The sequence below is a fragment of the Microcaecilia unicolor genome, chromosome 4 (genome assembly GCF_901765095.1).
Source record: "Microcaecilia unicolor chromosome 4, aMicUni1.1, whole genome shotgun sequence".
NCBI classification, from domain to species: domain Eukaryota; kingdom Metazoa; phylum Chordata; class Amphibia; order Gymnophiona; family Siphonopidae; genus Microcaecilia; species Microcaecilia unicolor.
This window is the reverse complement of record NC_044034.1, coordinates 295272443-295295377: the sequence shown is the minus strand read 5'-3', so window position 1 is coordinate 295295377 and position 22935 is coordinate 295272443.

The following is a 22935-nucleotide window of genomic DNA, read 5'->3' as shown; positions in this document are numbered from 1 at the left end:
GTGTCCTGAATGACCAGATGACCACTGGAGGGAATCAGGAATGACCTCTCTTTACTCCCCCAGTGGTCACTAACCCCCTCCCCCCAAAATTATACAAACCTTTTTTAAACCCTGCTAAGCTAACTGCTTTTACCACATTCTCTGGCAACAAATTCCAGAGTTTAATTACACGTTGAGTGAAGAAATGTTTTCTCTGATTTGTTTTAAATTTACTACTTTGTAGTTTCTTTCTCCCCCAGCTGGCCTCTTTCCCTATCTAGGCTCTCTGGCTAGGTTCTCCCTCTCTCATGTAGGCTCACTTCCAATTACTTCACAGGTTCTTGACTCCAGCCACCTTTCAGACTCTGTCTCACATGGTTGGACTGCCTCTGCAGCAGGATCTTCTGCGGCTTTTCTGTGCACAGATCTAAGACTGGCGGGTGGGGTCAGGGAACGCAAATTGGGCAGCTGCCCTAGGTGTCAAACAGCAAGGAACAACAGGCCATTTTGAATCTAAGCAGCAAGGAGCAACAGGCCATTTTTCTTCTAAATAAATAACTCACATAACCTGCTGTCTGTGGGTCCAGTCTCTGTGATAAGAGCAGCAGGATTTTCCTGTCCTCCTCCACAGCTGGGCTCTCTCAGAGTTCCTGCAACCTCTGTTTCTCACTCTTTCTCTCTGCAGCTGTTGGACTCTCTAATTTGGTACAGCACCACACTCTGTTGCTCCTTGATGACTGCTCCATGGGGCCTCCTGCTGCCTCTCTGTCTCAGATGCTTCTGTGACTGCCTCTCCCAATCTTTGGGGGCCGGGGCATCTTTTTATGCCCTGAGCCTTGGCTTCTTTTCTCCGTGGGCTATTTTCACAGGCTTTCCTTTCTTGTATTCCACAAAATGTTTTTTTTTTCTTCCTTTTTGCAACATTAAACAGATTCTTCTTTCCCTCTCCTCAGGGCCGTGCCGATGAGGTAAGCGCCGCAGGGGGGCGCCCACCTCTGGAGGGCGCCGCCGCGGTGCTTACCCTCGCCCCGCCGAGGCCTTTAAATTTTTTGGTCGGCCCGGGTGTCACCAGAAAGGGGGGTGCCGCCGCTCCCACTGCTCTTCATCCTGGCACCCCCCCCACCGCACCAGCCCTTTAAATTTATTTGCCGACGCGATAGTGAGCGCAGCACCTCGTGTGGAAGTAAAGGAAGCGGATCCGATCATCTCATTGGGCCTTCCCTCACTGTCCCGCCCTCCTCTGACGCAACTTCCTATTTCCTCTAGGGCGGGACAGTGAAGGAAGGCCCAATGAGATGATCGGATTCGCTTCTTTTACTTCCACACGAGGTGCTGCGCTCGCTATCGCGTCGGCAAACAATTTCTTTTTAAAGACGGATGGCAGGGAGAAGACGAGGCAGGGTGAGGGTGGGGGACAGATGGGGTGACCGTGAAGGTGGGGGAGGACTCGGATAGCAGAAGGGACTGGGTGGGAGACAGATGGGGTGAGGGGGACTCGGATGGGCAGAAGGGACTGGGTGGGAGACAGATGGGGTGAGGGTGGGGGGCACTTGGATAGCAGAAGGGACTGGGTGGGAGACAGATGGGGTGAGGGGGACTCGGATGGGCAGAAGGGACTGGGTGGGAGACAGATGGGGTGAGGGTGGGGGGCACTTGGATAGCAGAAGGGACTGGGTGGGAGCCAGATGGGGTGAGGGGGACTCGGATGGGCAGAAGGGACTGGGTGGGAGACAGATGGGGTGAGGGTGGGGGGCACTTGGATAGCAGAAGGGACTGGGTGGGAGGCAGATGGGGTGAGGGGGACTCGGATGGGCAGAAGGGACTGGGTGGGAGACAGATGGGGTGAGGGTGGGGGGCACTTGGATAGCAGAAGGGACTGGGTGGGAGGCAGATGGGGTGAGGGGGACTCGGATGGGCAGAAGGGACTGGGTGGGAGACAGATGGGGTGAGGGTGGGGGGCACTTGGATAGCAGAAGGGACTGGGTGGGAGACAGATGGGGTGAGGGGGACTCGGATGGGCAGAAGGGACTGGGTGGGAGACAGATGGGAGAAGGGGCATGGAGCTGGAACTGGGGTCTGAAAAGTGAGCAGGAGGGAGAATGGGGTCATGCCTGGGGCAGGGGTGGATGGGAGAATCAATGGATCTGGAACTAGGGGCAGGGGTGGATGGGAACTGGGAGCCGAAAAGAGGGGGCAGTGAGAGAGGGGGGATAGATCCTGGATGGAATGGGGAGTGAGAGGGAGGGCAGACCCTGAATGGATGGGAGGGGGAAAGAGAGAGGGCAAATGGTGAATCGAAGGAGCAGAGAGAAAGGGCAGACAGTGGATAGAAGGGAGTGAAAGAGCAGACAGTGGATGGAAGGGGGCAGAGATAGAGGGCAAATGCTAGAGGGAAAGGAGAGAGAGAGGGCAGATGGTGGATGGAAGGGGGCGAGAGAGATGGCAGACTGGGGCAGATGGTGGATGGAAGGAGCAGAAATAGAGGGCAGATATGGATGGAAGGAACATTAGAGAGGGTAGACACTGGAGAGCAGAGAGAGAGCGAAGACAGATGCTGGATGGAAGGAAGACGGTGAAAAGAAGATAAGGAAAGCAGAAACCAAAGACAACAAACTGTAAATATATATTTTTATTATTTTGCTTTAGGATATAGTATTTTAGCTGTGTTAATAAATGTTTATAAATAGAACATGTAAATAAGGTAATCTTTTTATTGGACTAATTTTAATACATTTTGACTTAACTTTCAGAGAACAAAACCCCCTTCCTCAGATCAGGATAGGATACTGTAACAGCACTATACTGTATTGACCTGAGGAAGGAGATTTTGGCCTCTGGAAGCTAAATGTATTAGTCCAATAAAATGGTATTATTTTATTTTCTGTATATGTTTTATTTCTATTTGTTAATTTGTAAAGTGGTGATTGGTATTTGTTAGTTTTTTCAAATTTACATCTGCTGTCTTTATATTTTGCACAGTACTAGGGGACATTTTCTGTTTCTGTGGTGTTGCATTGTATGCAGAGTCTGGCATCGGTTCAGTTTAATTTTTGTCTAAATAGAAAGTTTATGATTACTTATCCTATAGTGGATTAGGGTGTATCTGTGTTTGAAAAAGACATGGCTTTCAGTTGGCATTGACTGTGCAGGATCTACGATCTGTACTATTCTGTCTGGTTTCGTTTTACAATAGGTGAATTGATGTTCTAGTGCTCACTGTAGTGTTTAAGATGCTTTCCTTTTTCTTGTGTGACTCGTAGAAACGACTGCTTATGGTATGGTAAAATTGCTCTATAGGTCGTGAGTGTTTTGTATTCTCGGTATGCCTAGTACTGGATTTGGGGGGGGGGGGGGTGTTAAACAATGACCGGCCCCGGGTGTCAACTACCCTAGCTACGCCACTGCTGCCGACGTCTCCCTTCCCTTGCACTCGTTGGTTCCCTCAGTGTCCCGCCTTCTTCTGACATCAGAAGAAGGCGGACACTGAGGGAACCAAGAGCGCAAAGGGAAGGGAGACGTCGGCAGCGCTCCGCTTTCACTGACGCTGCTGCGACCGGAAGTAAAAGATTTAAAGGCCCCAGGGTGCGGAGGGAAGGGCAGAGAGGCATGGATGGGAGGGCAGGGCCCAGGGAGAGGACAAATTGCTGGAAGGGGAGGGGAGAGAGGATTGCTGGCTATGGATGGAGGAGGGAAGGGCAGAGAGGGACAAGGATGGACATGGGGGCCCAGGGAGAGGACAAATTGCTGGAAATGGAGGGGAGGGGATAGAGGAGGCTTGCTGGCTATGGATGGAGGAGGGAAGGGCAGAGAGGGACAAGGATGGACATGGGGGCCCAGGGAGAGGACAAATTGCTGGAAATGGAGGGGAGGGGATAGAGGAGGCTTGCTGGCTATGGATGGAGGAGGGAAGGGCAGAGAGGGACAAGGATGGACATGGGGGCCCAGGGAGAGGACAAATTGCTGGAAATGGAGGGGAGGGGAGAGAGGAGGCTTGCTGGCTATGGATGGAGGAGGGAAGGGCAGAGAGGGACAAGAATGGACATGGATGGGAGGGCAGGACCCAGGGAGAGAGGAGAAATTGCTGGAAATGGATATAGAGCAAGAAATGAAGAAGAAAGGAGAAAAGTAAAGAAATAAATGGAAAGGAAGCCCTGGAAATGGAGTTAAGAGGACATATAGCAGCAGAATCAGATACTGGACCAGCATGATTGAAAAAAGAAAGTCACCAGACAACAAAGGTAGAAAAAAATTATTTTATTTTCATTTTAGCGTTTGGAATATGTCCACTTTGAGAATTTACATCTGCTATCTTATTTTGCAATGTATAGCAATTTGTTTCTAAGAATATTGCTGACAATTCCTTTCAGTGTGGCAAGTGGTGAGCGATCATTTTCATGGGGGGGGCGTGATCATTTTCACGGGGGGGGGGGGGGGGCGCCAACTGATAGTCTGCAGGGGGGCGCCAGAGACCCTAGGCACGGCCCTGCCTCTCCTGTTGTCAGAATGTTCTGTACCCTTGTTGGTTTCTGTGCAGGGCTCTTTTTTGTCATTTGACCCTTCTTCTGAGTTCTGATTTATTGCTATTTGCCTCCCTTGCAGCTTGAGCCACTCCTGCAGGGCTTCTTCAGCCACTGACTCATGGCTCAAGCAGTTCACCTCCCTCCCCATGGCGCTCTTCCTCAGGCCACTACTGTGGCTGTACGCGGATCTCTTCTGAGCCATGGCTGTTTGCACCCGCTACTCTGGATCCCTCTTTCAGCCTCTGCTTCCAGCTGCAATGGAAATACAGGGCAAGACTCCCACATTTCTGCTTTGCCACCTGTCTTTTGTGCTGTGGTTTTATTCTGCTGCTGCTCTTGCAACACTCAGGAGGGGGATAAGCAGGGCTTTATTTGAGAGGGTACTTGGAGGTACTGAGTACTGGCACCTTTTCCATTGTCTGCTAAAATTGACCTATGGACCCCAAGTTTTAATGAAAGAGCTCAGGCTCTACACACCAATTCTGCCTTGTCATAGATTCTGTAACTGTTTGCAGGGGGCCTGGCCATTGTGGGGTGGGTCAATCAGTGATCACCCCACCCCTGAAGGGTGGCCTAGCATATGAGTACCGGCATCTTTTTTGCTAGAAATAACACACTGGGGATAAGTAAATCCATATAATCCCAGGCTACATTAACACAGTGTTCAAAAGTGGATCACTAAACCTATATTTTATTATCTTTATATATTTTTATACCCATTTGCTAGAGAAAATTCCATAGTTTGGAGATAGTATCCAGAGATTGCAGAGCAGAGATAAGCACAGTATCTTGTTGTTTTCCTTTGCAGTTTGGTATCTAAATTGGCACTATGAAATCAGCTATCAAAAAAATAATGAGACCGATATTCAAAGTGAGTAAACCAACTCATACTGACCAAGCATCGAGGAAGTACTCAGCGGCACATACTGGGATAGTGCTTCTGGATATCCTCTCTAATGCTAAAGCTGAAACTGGCTATTGTACAGGTCTGGGTGCAGAATCAGCACTTAACTGGATAACTGCTGATATTCACCATTCAACTGGATAGCTTTTGATAGTCAGCCCTTAACCGGTTACGTTACACAGCCAACTAGGATGCCTAAATGGCTGCCCTATTTTTGTGTGGTTTAACATAACCGGTAAAGAGCTGAATATCACCAGTTATCCAGTTAAGTGCCAGCCGGCTGCACATACCCAGGTATTTAATGGTGGTACCAGACATGGCCTAGCATTGAATATCCAGGCAGGGGCAGACTGACCATACGGGCAACTGGGCAGTGCCCAAGGGCTTAGGGTTGTGGAGGGTCATAAGTACGGTGCACTCCATTTAAGTGCACATCAGATAAGCGCATGTTCTGTTTAACTGCATGCCGTACTTCGGTCCCGTTTTTAGCACCATCAATTTCTATGGGGACAAACTTCGGTTTAGCGCACCACTGATAAGTGCAAGATTCACTTATATGCATGGTTTAAGACCGCTCCTCTGCAGGAAAGACTCCGCATAAGTGCGCACATGGAATATGGAAGCCAATTGGCACGTGACAACCAACGAGATTTCAAATGTACCGCCCCTTTAACTGCCACAGGCAGAATAAGTGAAAGAATGTTGTTAGAGTGTACACTGGGGTCGTCGCGGCAGCGGAACTGTAAGACTTTAACAATGGCTGAACGAATAGAAGTTCTTAAAAAATTTGAAAACAAACAAAGTCAAGCATCTATTGCTAAAGAATATGGTGTCAATCCCAGTCAAATTTCACGTGTCTTGAAGCAGAAAGACCAGCTTCTGGAAGACTGGCAAACAATACAAATCCACAACGGAAATGAAAACGGGTGGGGAAAAGCTGAGGATGTAGAAGATGCTCGTCTTCGGTGGTTTTCTCAAGTCAGGAACAGACACTCCACTGCTTATGGAGAAAGCTAACCAGCTAGCTGAAAGTCTTGGACTAACTGAATTCAAAGCCACTGTTGGATGGTTGGAAAGATAGAAGGAGAGGAACAGCATAAAATTCAAGAAACAGCATGGTGAGAAACAAGACGCTGATGATTTTGGTGCTGAAAATTGGGTTGTTTCAGTTCTTTCTACCATCTTGAACAAGTTTGCATCTCGTGACATTTTCAATGCTAACGAAAACGGTCTCTACTGGCAAGCGATTCCTGAAAAAACACTTGCATTCAAATATGCCGAAACTACTGGAGGTAAAACGTCAAAGGACCGACTGACGATCCTCCTTTGCTGCAATATGGATGGGAGTGAGAAGTTGGAACCCCTTGTCATTGGAAAGAGCAAACAGCCCCGTTGCTTCAAGAAAGTTATGCGACTTCCTGTGTCATATGAGGCTAACGCAAATTCATGGATGACTGGGGAAATTTGGAAGCAGTGGCTAAAGAAGTTAGACACTAGAATGCAGGCACAAAAGCGTCAGATTTTGTTGCTTTGTGATAATTGTGCTGTACACAGGGATGATGTCAGGCTGTCTAACGTCAAGGTGGTCTTCCTGCCACCAAACACCACCTCTCTGATCCAACCTATGGATCAGGGCATAATAGCCAATTTCAAACAACATTATCGGGCTCTTGTGCTACGTCGTCTGATGAGCGTTATGGATAACCAGACTGGCAAGGATAAACATGCTGTTGAACTGGCTCCTAATCTATCACTGTTTGATTCCCTACATATGCAGAAAGAAGCCTGGAATCATGTTACACAGGCAACCATTATGAACTGCTACAAGCGGGCAAGCTTTGTTAAGGATGTGGAGAGGGACAAAACAGATGCAGCTGTTGCAAACGTGTCAGATGAACAGGTTATTGACATCCCAGCCGGTGTTACTGAAGAGGAGTTTCATCCCTACGTAGCTGACTACAGCACTGATGTCGAGATATGTGCCTACACGCAGGCAACAACGGCTGATGTTGAAACAGAGGATGAAATGAGCAGTGAGGCACATGCTGACGAAATTCAACAACCTCCTTCTGTCACTTTTGCAAGAGCGCTGGAGAGTCTCAACACTGTGCGGGCCTATCTGGAGGCCACTGTATGTCAGTGCTATGACAGTTTTTACTGTCTGGCAGACGTAGTCTATCATCTATCTATGGAACTCACAGACCCAATAGTGTATAGAGGACTATAACTGATTACTTCAAGTAAGCCTAATGTCAGTTAACGGAGACTGTATACTGTATGTATAATAATAAACAGTACTGTACATATGTTTATCAGATGTCAAGCTTCTTTGGGTCATAACAGTTAAGTGCACACTCCGGTTAACTGAATGCATTTCTTTGGTCCCAGACCCTTGCACTTAAGTGGATTGCACTGTACATAGTATTGCCATACTGGGTCAGACCAATGGTCCAGCAAGCCCAGCATCCTGTTTCCAACAGTGGCCAATCCAGGTCACAAATACCTGGCAAGATCCTAAAAAAGTACAAAATATTTTACACTGCTTATCTCAGAAATAGTGGATTTTCCCCTATTATTTTCCCCTATATTCCCCAATTTAATAATGGTCTATGGACTTTTCCTTTAGGAAGCCATCCAAACCTTTTTTAAACTCTGCTAAGCTAACCGCCTTTACCACATTCTCTGGCAACGAATTCCAGAGTTTAATTACATGTTGAGTGAAAGATTTTCTCAGATTCATTTTAAATGTACTACTTTGTAGCTTCATCGCATGCCCCCTAGTCCTAGTATTTTTGGAATGCATCTACCCGTTGAACTCCACTGCCCGATGTGCAACGTCCTTCTCTCGCCCCTGAAACCAGAACTGGGACCAGGACACCCCGTCTCCTCCCCCTCCTGCGCTCCCATCCCTGAACCCCACCCTTTGTAGGTGGGGGCACCAGCATCTAAATTGGCCATCAGCTGCAGATGTCAGAACTTCCCTATGCCACAATCTACCCCCTTCTGACATCACTTCCACAATCGCGGACCGTGGCAGAGAGAAATTCAGTATCAGCAACAGATGGCCAATTTAGCAGCAGGACCAAAGGAAAAGATCAGTGGCAGGAAGAGAGGGAGACAGCAGAACTGGGAGGGGCAGCAGGACAGGGAGGGTGGCAGCAGGACTGGGGGGGGGCTGCAGGACTGGGGGAAGCCCAATAGTTCTCATTGCTCGAGGGCCCAGACCACTCTCAGTCCACCCCTGTATCCAGGCATATTGTCAGCAGTGGTGATCAGTGTTTCAAAAAAAAGCTCACCGCTGCCTGCTGTATAGTACCTCCAATAAGAATAGTGCAAAATCTATAGAACACCCCTACATTTTTTTGTCTTAAACTGAAGATTTATCACAAAAAAAGCAACCTGACATTAGCAAGAGATCTGAATTTTGGATCTCATGAAGTGGTTCACAGGGCCTGGGCATTTCTTTTTTCAGGAAAGGGTAATGCAGTCCAGTTTCCTCCTCCCACCCCTATCTTGCACTGACTTACAGTTCTGATCTGAGACAGGAGATGGGATATAACAGAGACATTCAGATTCCTCAAAGGTACAAATAATGCATTAAATGCAAACCATTAAGAGGAAAGAATGTTTTAGAACAAGAGGTCATGACATGAGGATCTAAAGGGAGTAGGCTCAACATGTAACGTCAGGAAATATTTCTCCATGGAAAGGGTGGATGCATGGAACAGTCTCCCAGGAGAGGTGGAGACAAGAACAGTCTTACATAAACATAGAAAATACTTAGTTGTAAAGAAGATCCTGTGCAGGAATCTGTAGCAGTTCTACTTGTTTTATTTTTGCAATTATAGGTGTGTGGGTGCTGCATTTTAATAGGATGGAAGTGATCATGCAAAGTCCTGGATTTCACAAATGCAGACTTCAGCAAAAAGGTGGTTGCAAAAATAAAGGAAAAAAAAGTAGCTGAGAGAGGTGAAGATGCCAATCAGAATAGAAAAAACACAAGCCAAAGAAAAAATGGCAAAAAAATGTAAAGCAAGATGACAAAACCTTTTTTCAGGTATATTGGTGAAAGGAAGAAGGCCAGAGGTGGAATTACATGACTGAAAGAAACTGAGGGGGAGGTGCACTAAAAAATCGTTAAAGCCCTTCCCTTACAGATTCCCTTAGCGAATCGGTAAGGAACAGGCATGCATCAAGGAAAAGGAATGCAAATGAGCTGCTTGTTGTAGCTCACTTGCATTCTCCATTCCATCGGTAAACAGTCGGCCAGTCGAGCATGCGCAGAGCAGCCAAGTGTTATGCTGGCTGCTCTGAGCATGCCAAATATGTACAAAAGGCGCCTAACACCCATCTCAAAAAAAAAAAAAAAAGAATAAGCTGCGTGTCCCAAGTGCTCGTGAGGGAGTTTTTACAATTTTTTTTAAGTTATGGCACCTTCGGTATGCCTGTGGCCGTCCCTGCGCCTCCCTATGCCGCCCAGGAAAAGGAAGACGCTGTGCTGCTCACCTGCTCCATGGCCTGCTTCAGGAAGGCTCCGATGTTCCTCTCTTCCGTGATCCTGGCTCAGCCGCCACCCCTGAGAGCCCACCCCAGGCAAGAAAAGTGCATGAGAGCGCAGTTGAGGATGTCCATCGTCCACGTCTTCAACTCCCGTCCATCTTCTGCCCCTAGGTCTCTCTCAGCCAATCACAGCGCAGTGTCAGCTAAACGCGCTGTCATTGGCTGAGAGACCGTGGGGGGGCCTCATAATTAGCCCTCTCTTCAGCTGCCGATGAGGAAGGGAAAAATGATTTAAAACAGAAGAGCGATAGTAAAAATTAAGAAGTATGACGTCCTTTTTTTTGTTTTGTTGTTTTGCGTGAAGGACGTCCATAAAGGACGTCCTGGACGAGCACTTGGACAGTTGGGGTTTTTATTATTAAGTGAAGGACGCCCAAAAAGAACGTCTTTGGAGAGGGGTTTTTTTTTTCAGGTGAAGGATGTCCCTGACAACATTTTTTTTCTTCCGATTCTTTCCTTTGCCCCAATGAGAGGTGTAGACCTCCCGTTAGGTTTTCCACGGTAAGGGGATCGGAAAATGGTAGTGCATCTCATTATAATAGCCTTGCAATGGTAGTGCAGCTCATTATAGCCTTTGGATCATCTGCATTCCATTTTCATTAGCTGCTACTGTGATCAGAAAATGGCTCAGAGAAGCCTTTAGTGCATGCTATGGTTTACTACTTGCTCGTTAATGGCTCGTTAATGGCTTGTTAAATTAGTGCATCTGGCCCTGATAGTCAATGTTTAGATAGAGATGAGGAAAAAACAGAATTACTCAACAATTATTTCTGTACAATATTCACAGAACAGAAAACAACAAGGCAGGTGATCTGCCAAATCCAACGTGGAAGATAAAACGATGAGATAAATCTTGTAACTAACAAACAAACACACAGTCTTTATTCAGTAAAAAGCTCCCGGGTTTTCAATCATCTGTGCCCAACATGGCCATGTTTCACCAAAGAAATTGGCTGCATCAGGGGCAGAACAACTAAAGAAACAATCATTAAAAACTTCAGACATTAGCATATCAACTAAAAAAACATAATAAAACCAGGTAGGAACTCCATAAAAACCAAAATTACTAGAAGAAACCATCTTGAAAGTCCTTAAAAACGTAAAAATAAGTTAAAATAGATTTGATGATTTGCTTTTGTTTTTAAATGTTTTAGTACCTTTGGAGTTGTTTTAAAGACATTTTTCAAGAATTTTACAATATTTATGAGAGTTTGAAAACTCTTCCATGGTTGGAATGCATTGATGATGTCATTGAAATGCATTGACATCATTGGAACGCATAACATCATCTTCAATGCGTTCCACCACTTATTTTTACTTTTTTAAGGACTTTTAAGATGGTTTCTTCTAGCAATTTTGTTTTTTATAGATTCTAGAACATCTCAAGTTGCTTTTGAAGTGCTTTGGGTCTGGTTATTTTAGTGTTGCCAGTACATTTTTTTTAAATTCATCACAGACCTTTTTGAAGTTACAAGCACTGTTTAGAAACCTTTTTTTTTTTTTTACAAGGTTTACATTGCTCTTTATGTGTTTATTTTCTTTTAATTGTTTTAAGGTATGTTTTAATAATTTTTTTACAGTAATTATGCATGCATGACATTCTTAGGTTCAAAAGCTAGAGTGTCATAGCAAGTTTGTTTTACTTCTTGCTAAATACCTCCAGGTACATGAACATGTGAGTAAACCCCTTTTTTAGATTCTACATCCTTTTTTGGGGGGAAAGTTTTTTCAGCAATTGTGTGTTTTAAACCATGGTGGTTATTTTACTTCTTGTCAGACAGTGCTTGTGTCATTTTGTTTGCTGGACCAGACAAGGTGACGTTTGCTGTTTCACATCAGCTGAGTAAGCCATTCTGTTTTCCCCTCCCCCATCTTTTTCAGTTGATTTTAACTTACATTAGTGGTTCTTTTATAATTATTTCTATGTTGATGCACTTTTAAGTTCTATTTATTTATTCTGTTCTTATGTATAGATACAGCAGCATTTTTATGTCTTGGTATTAAACACTTGTATAGTTTTTACATGATGGAGTTTCCCTCTGGTTTTATTACATTTTTTTTAGTTGATATACTAATGTCTGAATTTTTCAATGTTTGTTTCTTTAGCTGTTCTGCCCCTGAAACAGCCAATTTCTTTGGCAAAACATGGTCATGTCGGGCACAGATGATTGAAAACCTGGGAGCCTTTTACTGAATAAAGACTGTTTGTTTGTTACAAGATCTGCCTCTTTGTTTTATCTTCCAGTATTCACAGAAGAAAAACTCAGTGAAGGTCCACAGATGTTTGAGAAAGATACATATGGGGATGGTATAGATGCTGCACCATTCATGGAATAATGCATTCATGAATAAATTGCAAAACTGAATGTGGACAAATCCAAGGGTCAGGATAAAACATATCTCAGGATACTGAGGGAGCTTAGGGAGGTTTTGATGGGTCCTCTAAAGGATTTGTTTTAATAGATTTTTGAAGACTGGAGAAGTGCCACAGGATTGGAAAAAGGTTTATATAGTCCCTATTCAAAAAAATCCTGCCCACAAGAATTTACATCAGGACTGGCGTTAGGAGGTGGCAAACAGGGCAGTTGCACTGGGCCCCCATGCCACAGGTTCCCAGTTTCTGCCCAACACCAGCCCTGCCAGAATCTTCAGTGCTCTACTAGAAGGAAAAAACAGTTCTGACATTTCAATAACCCCAACAGTTTCCAGAACAGGGGCTGTATCTTCCTTCCTGACTGACGGAATAAAAGGATCCATTTCTTGGAGGGAAATCTGGGTTCATATATATAGAGAGATAGATATAGATTTAGATATAGATATAAATAAGTTTTTGTCTTTAGCTTCCAGCCCTTGGCAGTTACATTAGAACCTTGTAAGGGGAATAACCACCTCTTCATCTCCAAGCTGCAGCAGCTTCTTTAATAGGGGAGAACTGGTCTGGAACTAATACAGTCACTGACCCTGAGAAGTCAGGAACAAAAAAGAACCTTATAGCCTCCAAGCTGCTGGAGTGTTTCCATGCACTACAGGTATGGAGACCCTGTCCTCCAATGCTTTTGCACATGTCTCAGTCACAATCCTCCCCTCTTAACTCCCAATGCTCAGCGCTAACAGCGTGCCTATATTTGCATGCCATTAGTGTTGAGCATTAGGGAGTTGTATTGCTGCGCTGTCCTGGTGTTATTTTTCCAGTGCTGTTCTGTAAAGCGCCGGAGGTTTCCGCATCAGGGCCCTAGTGTATCAGAACATAACTCACCTTGAGCTATTACTGAAAAAGTTGTGAGCTAAATCCAAATAAATGAAACATTGTAGATTTGTAAATGTTAATTTCTACTCTAAGTAACTTTACTAAAATATACTGAGAGATGTAAATAGTTGTTGGAAGCATTTTCCTGTTGAAATATCCAAGTTAAAATAAACCCACTGCAGTCTGACGCATACCTAACTGTGTGGACTAGTTTTCTTAAGTGTGAGAAGATTGTGTCAGCTAGCCTCCTAGCTCGGCTAGTCCCGTCTCTGACCTCAAACCAATCCAATAAAAATATATTTGTACATCTGATGCTCAAACCTAACCAAGGGTTATGTGGAGGGGCATAATCGAAAGAGACACCCAAGTTTTGTTGAGGACATCCTCGCAAAACGTCCCGATGGAGGGGCAGGGAAACCCGTATTATCGAAACAAGATGGATGGCCATCTTTCATTTCGATAATACGGTTGGGGACGCCCAAATCTTGAAATTTAGGTCATCCTTAGAGATGGTCGTCCCTAGACTTGGTCGTTTCTGATTTTCAGCGATAATGGAAACCAAGGACGCCCATCTCAGAAACGACCAAATGCAAGCCCTTTGGTCGTGGAAGGAGCCAGCATTCGTAGTGCACTGGTCCCCCTGACATGCCAGCACACCAACCGGGCACCCTAGGAGGCACTGCAGCGGACTTCATAAAATGTTCCCAGGAACATAGCTCCCTTACCTTGTCTGCTGAGCCCCACAACCCCCCCCCCCCCTAAAACTCACTACCCACAACTGTACACCACTACCATAGCCCTTACGGGTGAAGGGGGGCACCTAGATGTGGGTACAGTGGTTTTCTGGTTGGTTTTGGAGGGCTCGCTGTTTCCTCCACAAACGTAGCAGGTAGGGAGGGGGATGGGCCTGGGTCCGCCTGCCTGAAGTGCACTGCACCCACTAAAACTGCTCCAGGGACCTGCATACTGCTGTGATGGAGCTGAGTATGACATCTTAGGCTGGCATAAAGGCTGGCAAAACATATTTTGAAAGATGTTTTTTGAGGGTGGGAGGGGGGTTAGTGACCACTGGGGGAGTAAGGGAGGTCATCCCGGATTCTCTCCAGTGGTCATCTGGTCATTTTGGCCACCTTTATGTGCCTTGGTCATAAGAAAAACAAGACCAGGTAAAGTCATCCAAGTGCTCGTCAGGGACGCCCTTTATTTTTTCAATATGATTCATATACGTCCATGTGTTAGGCACGCCCAAGTCCCGCCTTTGCTACGCCTCCAATATGCCCCCTTGAACTTTGGCCATCCCTGTGACAGAAAGCAGTTGGGGACGTCCAAAATCGGCTTTCGATTATACCAATTTGGACGACCCTGTGAGAAGGACGCCCATCTTCCGATTTGTGTCGAAAGATGGGCGTCCTTCTCTTTCGAAAATGAGCCTGATAGTATAACTAAATGTAACTCACTTTGAGTTGCTACTTAATTGAGCACAAGAGCTGTTTTTTTCCTGTTTCTGTGGGAAAATATTTTGATGAATCCCACTCTGTATGAAAAGGTGGTTCATGAGATTCTTTGCAGTGAGGAAAGATCAGGTTAGATTTTTTTTAAAATAGGCTCAAGGTCAGCCTTTAGACCAGACTTCTAAAAGATACACTGAAGGACTATGGATGTCACAGTTGAGTATTCCCTATGAAGAACTTTTGTCAAATCTGAACTCCTCCTCCCTCTCCACAAGTGAAAACAAGCGACTCTCTGTAAGGTGTGAGAATCTCTTGCCATGCAAAAATTACCTTCCATCTGCACCTGAAATAACAAACAAATGCATCAGCACTTTGGCAACCTTTTCAAATTACAAACAGACAGCTCCAGATACCAACTTTTTATTATCTGGAAAATTAATCACTACAAGTTCTTACATGTACTGCATGGAAAACCAGGCCTGACCTATCCTCTCTCTCCTGAAATGGTGCCAGATGGTGCCTTTAACAGTCAGCAGGGACTGTATGTGTCCCTGCTGACTGTTACACAGCAGACCCTCAGGTTTTGGGAAGGTGCAGGTACTTCATCCTTTTAGTGTGGATTTGAGTTCATTTAGTTTAAATATGTAAAGCCAAGAAATTCCATGCAAAACTAATGCTACTTATTGTGCAGGCCGCATTCACATGTTCACTTCTACATGTTTACATGAATTCCAATAAAATGCTGTTAGGATCACCTTGGATGGTTGGGCCACCTGACAAGTACTGAAAATTTAGGCCCACTAATCAAACAGACTTTTACATTTTATACCTGGGGTCCTCCATTTAGGCACTCTGAGAGCGAGTGGAGGCATCATATGCTATGGTAATGGGAATGGTAACAGTGCTTGTAGTCTGCCAGCTCCCAGTCAAAGGTTCAAAGTGGACAACACAAGAATTAACTATTACACAATAAAAAGTTTGTAATCACTGAAGCAGAAATTTTTTAAACAGATAAGCTTTCAATTGTTTTCAAAACAGTAGGAAATAATTAATCTTTCTAGGTGGGACCACATGACGCCATGACCATGAGAGGCTGCTAGAGGGAGCTTCTCTGATCCCCGTTTCCTCTCCCGAGCTTATTAAATGGACCTGCGGTCATTAATCATATCGTTTTCTGGCTCTACATCGAGTCCAAGGTACAGGGTATCTGACTAGCCGTGCAGTGACGTGAGATGGCAGCGCAAAGTGCTCATAAAGAGAAACTCTGGGGTAAGAGCATGGAAGACAAGATGGCAGCGCCTGTGAGTCCACCCGGGCCTACAGTATCGTCAGCATGGATCCCCAAAATTACAGCAGAAATGTCCGCAGTGTTGGAGAGCTTGTTGGAACAGTGACTGGCAACGATTGACGAGAAGTTAGAGCACGTTCAATCGCAACTTACTGATCTTTCAAGAGACTGTGTGGCCTTTCAAATGCACGACAGTGAGGTGGAAGACAGTCACAATGGTGGAGGAGATGCAAGAGTCACTAAAGAAAAAGCTGCTTACCCTGGAAGAAAAGGTGGAAGATTTAGAGAATAGGTCCAGGAGGAACAATTTGCACCTAGTGGGGCTACCAGAGTCGATTATGGACAGAGAGCTCAGAACATTTCTGACACGCTGGATTACAACAGAGCTGCAGTTACCTGAAAGCCTGGGACCTTTAGGCATTGAAAGGGTCCATCGGTTGGGCCCACGGCAGATGGGAGCACCAAAACCGCGTGTGGTCATTTTAAAGAAGCTAAACTATGCCCACAAACAGCAAGTGCTATAAGCAATAAGATCAGGCAAAGATCTAATGCATGAAGGCACCCGCATTCGTTGCTTCCAAGATTACTTGGCGGGGGTGGCAGCGAAGCGCCGCTCTTTCTCTGCCATTTGTTCCAAGTTGTTTAACAAGAAAATCAGATTCACCTTACAGTACCCTGCCAGGCTGAGGATCCATCACAATGGGGCCAGAATATTCTATGACTCCGTGGAGGCTGCTCAGGAGTTCCTGCTACAATTGGAGGGGTCTGAATGTGGAGACCGTTAATCAGGAGATGGTGGTGAGATGACTTTCACAGAGACTTTTGGTGGCAGAATTACTAAAGCAGAGGTCGTGCTGAACTCTGTTTCGAGAGGCAGGAAAATGGGCTGCAGAGTCCACGAGAGTTGGTGGAAGCGTAGGGTGGGAATATGGAGCCCAACCACCTGAAGATCAGTTGGAGTTTATACAGTCCAGATAAGACTGATTATAATAGAGTAATATGGGAAGTGTTGAATTGATATTGTTTTGAATTGAATTGATAGTTTTTTTTTTTTTTTGAATAGGTGTGGGTTTGGCTGAATAGAAGGTGAAGAATCTGTGTATTAGGGGGAGGAAATGGGAGAGGTGTTAGACATGGTAGTTCCTGAGGAGGGACTCTAGTATTCGGGGTTGGGAAGGGGAGGGGAGGGGAGGGGGGGAGGGTGAAGGGTTAGGGCAACAGGGAAAAGAATGGTACCTGGTTGGTGGGTAATTCTGGAGTCGGCAAAAGATCTGGTTTCAAGGTTACAGGGTAACAGAGCTGGCAAGCATTACCATAGATGGGAGGGATGGTGGCTGGGGTGTCCCTCCTGTTCTTGTAGTATGTTAACTGCGTGTGGACTCAAGTCTTGTGTTTCTAAATTATGGTGAAAATTGTTTCCTGGAATGCTGGGGGAATTAGCTCACCCATAAAACGTTCAAAGATCTTGCAATACCTCCACAGACAAAAAGTAGATATAGCTTTGCTGTAGGAGACACACCTAAGCCAGCCAGAACATGCCAAACTCAAGACATGGTGGGTAAGTGACTGTGTAGTGGCCCATGCACAAAGGAAAAAAGGGGGAGTGGTGGTTTTGATTAAAAAAGGGTTGGCCTCGGCAGTTACTCCACTGCTTATAGATCCAGAGGGGAGATATGCAATATTGGAGGCATGGGTTGATCGGCAGAATGTGCTCATTTGTAACTTGTATGCCCCCAACAGCTACGATCGGAATTTTTACCGGCAAATAATTATATTTTTGATATCACACCCACATGGCAATGTATTGGTGGGTGGGGATTTCAATGCAGTGTGGGATCCTCAACTTGACAAATCAGTGCCAGGAAATGTACCTTCCTACCATCTCAATAAGGGCCTGCTGCAGATGAGTCAGTTGCTTGACTTAGTAGATGTATGGCGGGTGTTACACTCTTTAGAAAAGGATTACACTCATCTCTCGCGTGCGCATTCCACTGAATCGCGAATAGACTATCTGTTAGTGTCTCGTCAGATGTTCGGAGAGATCAGATAGGGCCCTATGTAATCTCGGATCATGCATGGGTTTCATTAGACTGGTTGCTGAGGTTGCATGATAAGCAATACAAAAGGTGGATGTTTCCTTTAGAATTGTACAAAGACCAGATACTCCGGGGGAGGCTTCGTAGCTGCTGGGAATCCTATAAGATTAATAACAGAGAGCATCAAGCAGACCCCATTCTGTATTGGGAAGCAGCGAAAGCGGTACTTCGCGGTGAAATTATAAGTCATGTTCATTTTGTTAAAGTCTCCCGAGACAGAGAGATTATGAGGTTGAGCAAGCAGCTTACCCGAGCGCGTCAACGCTTTGGCCAGGCACACGATGCCGGCCACAAACAACAGGTGTTGGAGCTACAAATTGCACTAAATGAGCTCTTACATCAGAGAGCGATCAAATCCCAAACGTACTTTCGTTATATGCTATATAAACATGGTAACAAAGCGGGCAAACTGATGGCACGGCTAATCCATCCACCGGGGGGCCCCCAGAAAATTTTAATGATTAGACAGGAGGGGGGAAGCTTCTCCCACTCAGATGAAACAATTTGTGAAGTATTCCAGGCCTTTTATAAACAGCTGTATGCCCCCCCATCGGAGATGGGACTGCTAAGCCATTTATACCTCGAGAACCTCAGTTTGCCCAGGCTTTCACAGTCGGAATTGGATTGCCTTAATGAGCCAATCAGGGAGGAAGAAGTGTCGTTAGTGATAGCTCGTAGCCCGTTGGCAAAAGTGCCGGGGCCGGATGGTCTACGAGCTGAATTTTATAAAATACTGAGTGAGGACATTGTACCCGATCTTACGGCCTTTTTGAACGCACTGATAGACACAAAATCTTTACCCTCAGCTCTCAACCGGGCACAAATCATAGTTATGCTCAAACCCGGGAAAGACCCCTCAGAGCTGACCTTGTATCGCCCCATTTCTCTTTTGAACTATGATGCTAAACTATTGGCGAAGGTTCTTGCTAATAGATTGGCGAGAGTGCTTCCGAGGCTAGTACATGAGTCCCAGGTGGGTTTTGTGGGCGGCAGATCGGTGGCGATGAATTTACGGAACATATTGACCACCTTGGAAATGGGCCATCGAGATGCGTTACCATAGTTGTTGGTGAGTTTTCGATACAGAGAAGGCCTTTGATCGGGTGCACTGGGATTTCCTTTATGCCGTGTTGGAGAGCTATGAATTCTCAGGAAGATTTATTTCAGCTATTCAGGCTCTGTATTCGAATCCCAGTGCAACAATTTTGGTTAATGGGATGGAATCTCAGAGTTTTCCGATTTTAAGAGGAACACGACAAGGGTGTCCCCTCTCACCACTTCTTTTTATTCTGGCTTTGGACCCCCTCATTAGGGATGTTATGGATAACCCTTTGATCAAGGGATTCCAGATAGGCTTGGATAGTTTTAAGATTGCAGCGTTCGCGGATGACCTGTTGGTACATCTTACGGACCCGAGGGGTTCTCTGGAAACCCTCCTGGAAGCATTCCGGGAATATGGGGATTACGCAGGCTTTTGTCTTAACTTGGCTAAATTGGAAGCACTGGCTTCATCAGCAGCCTCTGGTATTACCTGGGGCCCAGACTTCCCTGTGTGATGGGCAAATACCTCTTTCAAATACTTGGGTATCTGGCTCACAATGACAATCTCTTCCCTGTATCGCCTTAATGTTTTGGCCCTGCTAGAGGACACCAAAAAACAGTTGGATGGTTGGATGGGCCTCCCTTTGACGTTGGGGGGCAGGATAAACTTAATTAAGATGGTCATATTCCCCAGATGGCTTTATGTCCTATAGACGCTACCCCTCCGATTGCTGCAGAAGAACTTGAAGCTGGTGAACAGACTGTTTAGTCGTTTTTGCTGGGCCAGCAAAAAGCCAAAAATTGCTCAAGAGATAATGAAAGGCAGCTGGAATCAGGGGGGGTGAGGGTTGGATTTCCCAACTTATTTCTTTATAACCAAGCAGGTTTCCTCCGCCATCTGGGAGATTGGTTTCGACAGACACAAAAGTACACACCTATAGACTTAGAGAAGGAGCATTTTGCCCCATATAATTTTTTCTCATTGCTCCATCTTACATCTGGCCAGCTGCCGAGGTATTTGAGAGGAAATGTGCTGCTTAGACCTTTAAGGGAGACTTGGCAATGGTGGGTACGACAGTTGGGGGGCAACCCAGCGGTCTCTAATCAAAAATCAATTAGAGGTAATATTGCATTCAAGGCCGGTTTAGAAAACCCAACCTTTCTCAACTGGGAGAGAAAAGGGCTTTACACACTTGAGCAACTATTGGAGGAGGATGGGGAATTGATTAAGTTTGAGGATTTACAGGAAAAGGTGGGTCCCACGTGGGGGAACCGTTTTGCGTATGCGCAAGTTAAGCATTACGTAAGGTCCCTAGACAAATTAGCACTGAGATTCCATTTGAGGGCACAGATTCAGGCCTTTTTTGATGAATGTATGAAAGAACAGCCCTCAGTCTCGGAGATTCATAGACAGTTGATCAAGCACATCCCTAGTAGAGTTTATACAGAAGTGAAGGCTAGATGGGAAGAGGATCTGGGGGTATCGCTTGGTTCCTGGAATGTGGCAGCTACACTAAGAAATATACGAGGGCTTACAACAGATGAGAGATTGCGGGAATGCGGGTATTGGGTGGTGTTGCGAGCCTATATGACCAAGGCTCAATTGGCACACATTGGGAGTGGGAGACCCAGCCTGCTCCAAATGTGGACTTACTCCCCATGCCTTCTATCATGCAATTTGGTCGTGTCCGGCAGTAAAAAAGTTTTGGGCGTAGGTGAGAGCCTTTTTAGTTGGGCTGCTGAGGAGAACAATTCAGGGGACGGAGGGCCAGTTCCTGCTGGATTAACCCGGTGCTTTCACCCCCTTAGGCCAGCACACCAGTTTTCTGTGTCGGAAATTGAGTTTGGTGGCTAGGAAATGTGTTTTACAATACTGGATTTCCTCGGAACCGCCAGCATTTTGGCTTTGGAGGAATCAGGTGCATCTTCTGGCAGCTTGGGAGGCAAGGGAGGCGAGGGCTTCACCTAAATGAAAGAAAATGTTCACCCAAATTTGGATGCCTTATTTATTTATTTATAGCATTTATATCCCACATTTTCCCACCCAAGGGCAGGCCCAATGTGGCTACAGAAATTTACAAAAGTCATACATCAATTCTACAACAAACAGTCAAAGGCAATGTAGTGAAAGAGGCTAGAGTGTAAGAGCAGAGGTGGGGAAATGTGGAAAGAGAAATTGAATTCAACAGGCAGCGGTGCAGGGCGGGTCAGGAGCGTAAGCTTTTCCGAATAAGAAGGTCTTAAGGTATTTTTTGAAGGTCGGATGGTCAGGGGTAATTTTCACAAATTTAGGTAGACCATTCCACAGTTGTGCGCTAATATAGGAAAAGGTAGAGGCGTAGGTGGTTTTATACTTGAGGCCTCTGTAGATGGGGTAATGCAGATTTAAGTACAAGCGAGCTGATCTGTGAGAGTTTCGAGGTGGTAAGCTGACAAGGGTGTCCATATACGCAGGGGATTCACCATAGAGAATTTTATGCACCAGAGCGCAAATTTTAAATGTTATTCGGTCCTTGACAGGGAGCCAAGATCTTAACCCCTAAAGGATGCAGTCTGGTGATCAGCCACTAAAGAGGGGAGTTCAGATAAGTGTTGGTAATGTGCCCTATTCAGTAATATGAGATGGGGGTGGGGAGGACTGGGAGGGGGGAGTTGGGGGGGGGTGGAAGTAGGGACACCTGTTGGTAAAGGCTTTACTTAATAGTTTCTTGGGACACTGTTATGTAAGGTCGGCTTTATTAAATTATTAAATTGTCTCTAAACTGTGAACTATGACAACCTTCATCTTGCAAGCGCTAAGACCTTTTGAGACAAGTTGATGTTGACTTATGTTTTTATAACAGTTTCTCATGGGGGGGAGGCTTTTTAGTATTAGGGCTGGATTCTGTTAAGACCTAATGGAATGGGGGGGGGGGTGAGAAAATGGTGGGGGGGAACTGTCTGTAGGCGAATATATCCAATCTGTTGTACTGTTCTCTTGGGTGAGAATTACTGGTTATATAGGAAGATTGTGATTATTAAGCCTGTTGTATTTTCAATAAAACAGTTGAAACATAATTAATTTTTCTAATATCAACTGGGAGTGAACACCATGTTGAAACTGCCCGATATGGAAATGATGTTGATAGAAATTTCTTAAATCTTGGTTTTACGAATGATGGAAAATAAAGAAGGCCTGAATTTATAGCACGTGATGATATAGGAGATATGGAAATCAAAATAAAAAAATTAAGTATTCTGGACATAGACCATAGATGCAAGATTAAGAATAATTCGGCTTTAATGGGTAACCAATGGAAATTGATCAATGTGGGTGTAACATGATTTCATCATTATTGCCCCATGATCATCTTAGCTGAACTGTTTTGCAATATTTGCAGTCTAGCAGTCAAGTTGGCTGAAAGAAGACAATATAGGCCATTACAATAATCTAATTTAGAGAGGATCCCTGCTTGAACAAAAATCAAAAAATGTTTCATCTCAAAGCAAGAAAGAATTTTTCTTAAATAATATAACTTATAAAAAGTTCTAGCACAGAACCTAGGTGCTCAAGTTCCATTATGGAATGCTAGCGTAGCCTGGTATTGGTATACCTAGCATCTGAGCACCCATATTTACAGCAGCCATAGAGCATGAGAAAGTGCAGACACCTTTGCACCTAAATGCAGTATTCTGTAAGTTACACGCATGAGAGCCCCGCCTATGTCCTGCCAAGTTCCACCCATGATTCCCCCTTGAAAATACCCGCTATATCAGTTATGCAGAATAGCACCTGGGTGCTCTGCTAGCATGAATGTAGGCATGTGCACAGATGCACATGGGTAAGTGCTGGTATTCTACAGCTTTACA